Consider the following 4,812-nt stretch of genomic DNA (forward strand, 5'->3'; position numbering starts at 1 on the left):
ACATAAGCACACATACACACAAGCACACACATACACACAAGCACACACACACAAGCACACACATACACACAAACACACATACACAACCACACACACACAAGCACACACACACAAGCACACACACATGCACAAGCACACACACACACGCACAAGCACACACACATAAGTACATACACATGCTTCAATTTTTTACTACCTTTGTATAGTGAGAATTCTAAAATTTTGGTTTCCTCTTTTAAAAATAGATTTATTTATTTATTTATTTATTTTATGTCTATGAGTACACTGTTGCTGTCTTCAGACACAGTGTAAGAGGGCATCGGATCTCATTACAGTTAGTTGTGAGCCACCATGTGGTTGCTGGGATTTGAACTCAGGACCTCTGGAAGAGCAGTCAGCGCTCTTAACTGCTGAGCCATCTCTCCAGCCCCAAATTTTGGTTTCTTTAAAAACACAGAAATACTGTACAAACATGTTTCTGTTTTATTCACAAGTGTGGGAATACAGGACTCTTCCAAACTGTCCACAGCACCTGACTATGATTTGCCTTGGGCTCTAGCAGAGGCATGGTTTTGCCAGCTGCAAATAATTCCTGCAATTGCCTGAGGTTTTGAGTTCTGGGAACTTTTCAGAGGCTATATAAATGCTAAGTGGGACTGGTTGTGGCTAGTAGCCATGCTCAAAAAAGAAACAAGAACAAATAAATTAGTTTTAAGAATGTCTATCTCCATCCCCATCCCCCATTCTTCTTTCTCTCCTGTCTGTTGTAATGGGGGATGAAACCAGGGGGATAACAGGTGGGAAAAAGAACTGATAAAGTACCAAATTCCAGCGCTCTCTCTCTCTCTCTCTCTCTCTCTCTCTCTCTTTCTCTCTCTCTCTCTCTCTGTCTCCACCCCCCTCGGCCCTTTAAGTACTTTTGTAAAACAGGATTTTATTTTGAGGCAGGGTCTCACTATGCAGCCCCGACTGTCCTGAACTTACTGTGTAGACCAGGCTGGCCTCCCAACTCACAGAGAGCCACCTGCCTGTGTTGGGATAAAAAGTGTGCACACCACTCTTTTGGCTTTGCTGAACAGCTACCTGCTTTTCTGGCCCTTGCTATGATTCTGGTAATGGTGGGCAATGGATGCCTCAGCTCCCTTCCCACCGGCTCCCAGCCTGACTAGAATTTCAGTCCTCCTGTCTCGACCTCTTAAGTGCTGAGATTACACGTTGTGTGCTAGCTTTCTGGACCCAGCAAGACACTGAGCTCAGGGGTGTCCAGCCTCACCACCTCACATCGGAGCACACTGACTGCCAGAATTCTCAAAACCCTGGCACAACTGCCTGAGGGTCGTGTTACCAATGCGAAGTCCTGGGCCCAAGTCTATAGGGACAGGTCAGAGGTTACATGTGATGCCAAGTAGAGGTCAGTCACATCTGCTGGGGCCAACATTTCCACATGGGTCCTTCTGCTCTCTGTTCCTCAGGCAGTGTGCTTTAGAAAGACTTCTCTCAAGAGGTTTGGAGCCAGGCATAGGAGAACATGCCTATAACCCTAGCACTCAGGAGTTCGAGGAGTCTAAAGGCCAACGCGGGCTACATACTAAGACCCTGTTTTTTTAAAAAGAAACAACTTTGTAGGTTCCATCGTCACCTTGGCCCCAGCCTCTCCCCACCACCACCACGGATGCTTATACCGGGGAAGCATCTCTCAGGACCACCTCTTGGCATAGAGTTCTGGGTCAGAGGGCGTGAGCTCTGCCAGGTCTTGGCTAAGAAAGCCTGAGCCTCCATGTCTGAGGTTCCAGTTCAGGCTGGTAGCAGGAAGGCTCTACTCTCTTTTCCCAGGGCCTCGGCCAAGGCACAGAGGCTTTGCAGAAGGCCAGGACGAAGCCCTGACAATGGCACCACTCTGTTGAGGGAAGAACAAGACAAGGAGCCACAAGGAGAGGAAGCTGGGTGTCTGAGAACATCAGAGACAGTCGTAGCTTGATAGTGGATGGTTTGTGTCCTGTCAGCATGGATGTGAAAGACTGTGAGGGTGAGGACGTGTGAGCCAGTGTTTGACAGTGTCAGAGAATGTAAGTAAGAGAAAGTGGAGTGTGTGTGTGTGTGTGTGTGTGTGTGTGTGTGTGTGTGTGTGTGTAAGAGTGTCTTAGTTACAGTTTCCATTGCTGTGAAGAACCACCATAACCAAGGCAAGCCTTATTTGGGGCTGGCTTACAGGTTCAGAGGTTCAGTCCAGTATCAAGGCAGGATGGAGGCAGTGTCCAGGCAGGCATGGGGCTAGAGGAACCCAAAGTTCTACAGCTTGATCTAAAGGCAGACATGAAAAGGCTGGCACCCACGAGACTAGGAGGAGGGTCTCAAAGCCCACCCCCACAGTGACACACTTCCTCCAACAAGGCCACACCTCCTAATAGTGCCACTCGCTGGGGCAAGCATAGTCAAACCATCACAGACAGCATGTGAGAGTAAGTGCGAGAGTGAGAGAGTGCGTATGTGTCAAACTTTTCTGATCCAAGTGCGACATTCTGCCACACTGGCTGCCCTACCCAGCCTGGTGGAGCAGTGCCAGAATTTCTTGCTGAGGTGAACACAAAGCCCTGTTGGTCCACATCTCATTCTGTCACTCCAGGCAACCTTTCTGATCCATCGTCACCATCACTGTCCAAGCGATATCCTATCTAACCATCCCAATAGCAATGCCACACTACATGCCACCTCCCAGCACCCCTAGTAGCCTCCCGGGACATTCTGGTGGTTGTGGAAGTCCCGGGAGGCAGCTGAGAGGGCATTAGGTTATAAGCACTGGCACCTAAGGATGGCTGCCCTTTGTGGGGGAGTCCTGTTTAGGTCATGAGGGACAGCTCACTTCAGTGAGCTCTACTCTCAGATTGCCATGCCCTTTGCTGTCACCTGATGCTGGCATCAGGACATCTGTGCCACTTCCTACCTTTCAACAGAGCACCTTTGTGTCTCAAGGTGGACAGGTTAGAGCAGAGGGCATGATCTGGAGCAGCCGGATTCCTTCCTGAGACATCTTCCTGATCTCCCTCTCTTTAGATGCAGCTTGCTGACTGGGTTACCTCAGACACTTTACAGAAATACTTTCATTTCAGTGGCATTTATTGAGTCCCTACTGTATACAAGAGGTCACTGTCGTCTTCAGGGGTTGAGTCAGAGGCTAGAGCTCCAATCCTCTTATTCTTCTGGAATGACGTAAGATATTTGGTAGCACATACCTTTAATCCCAGCACTCTGGATGCAGAGGAAAGTGAATCTGTGTGAGTTTGAGGTCAAGCCTGGTCTACAGTGTGAATTATAGGTCAGTTGAGGCTACATATAATGAGACCCTTCACATCAGGGCCAAACCATTAGGTAGGAATGAGTTTGGAGGGTTTTGGGTTTTGAGGTCAAATCTCCTTATTTAGCCCAGGCTGACCTCAAACTCTCAGTCCTCCTGGTTCTGCTTTCCCTATGCTGGGAAGCCGGTGGCCTGCTGAGTTTTGTGTGGTTGTGTATGTGCTTCTGTGAGTGCACGTATGCATACACATGTATATACATGTGTGTGGAGGCCAGAGAACCTCAGGTATCACTCACTCCTCCTGTACTGTCCACCTATTTTGAATTTAGTTTTTGAGATAGGGTCATTAACCTGGAGCTTGCTAAGTAGGCCAACCTGACTCGCCGGCAGCCAGTGAGCCAAATGGATCCACCCATCTCTGTCTCCCCAGCACTCCGGTTTCAAGGTCACATACACCACACCAGGCTAAATCTAGGTTCTCGTGCCTGGGTCCTCTGAAAAAGCAGCAAGTACTCCTAACAACTGAGCCATCTCTCCATCTTGGAGCATAATGTTCTTAAAGCAAGGCAAGACACTGGTGTGCTGAAATGGATGGGGTAGGGGCCACAGGAACAAGAGTGGGAGAGAGGCTGGAAGGTGTGTGTGCTCACTTTTATTCCAGTAGTGGATGGAGACCACTGAGGAACAATGGCAGGAAGCAACGGGAGTTTTCTCTGGCAACCACAAGGAATATGAAAAGGAGACTCAAAAAAATCTGGAATGTAAGGGGGACAGTGGAACAAGAAGAGAGCTGAAAAAAAAAGGGAGTTGGTAACCAGGTTGGAACCAAAGGTCTTACTCCCAAGTACAATGTGATTTATGAAGTATTGAATAAAGACCCTTGGACTGGAGAACTACTCCCAACGAACAGGATGTTGGTGGCACCTCCAGAATCAAGATTCCAAAGCTGACCTTGGGGAAGACCAAAGGCACTGAAATATGACTGAAATCCAGGATGAACTGAGCCCAATTAATGTGGAATCCCAAGATAAAACAAGATTTCAGAAGCCTATGGTGGCCAAAAAGAGTTAGGCATTTTCACTAGGTACATGAAAATGTACATGAAGTTAGCATTTTTTCATTACAGCTAATCACATGCAAATATATGTATAGTAGAATGTTACTGGTATGTATGTTTTCAAGGTTAACCATTTGTTATCCGATAACTTACTTTTTTTTTTTTTTGGTTCTTTTTTTCGGAGCTGGGGATCGAACCCAGGGCCTTGCGCTTCCTAGGCAAGCGCTCTACCACTGAGCTAAATCCCCAACCCCATCCGATAACTTCTTGGTGTGCTCTTTCTGGGAGAAGACTACTCCCACTCTCAGGATTCTCTAGTTACTATAGATCTTTGTGTAGGGTTGAAAGAGATCAAAGATGGATATATGGAAGGGATTAGAGGGAGGAAAAGGAAGAGATAAATGTAATTATTATATAATAGAAAACTTTTAGATATACAGAAATAAACACTCGGAAATAAAAA

This window comes from Rattus norvegicus, chromosome 16 (assembly GCF_036323735.1).
Source record: "Rattus norvegicus strain BN/NHsdMcwi chromosome 16, GRCr8, whole genome shotgun sequence".
Taxonomy (NCBI): Eukaryota; Metazoa; Chordata; class Mammalia; order Rodentia; family Muridae; genus Rattus; species Rattus norvegicus.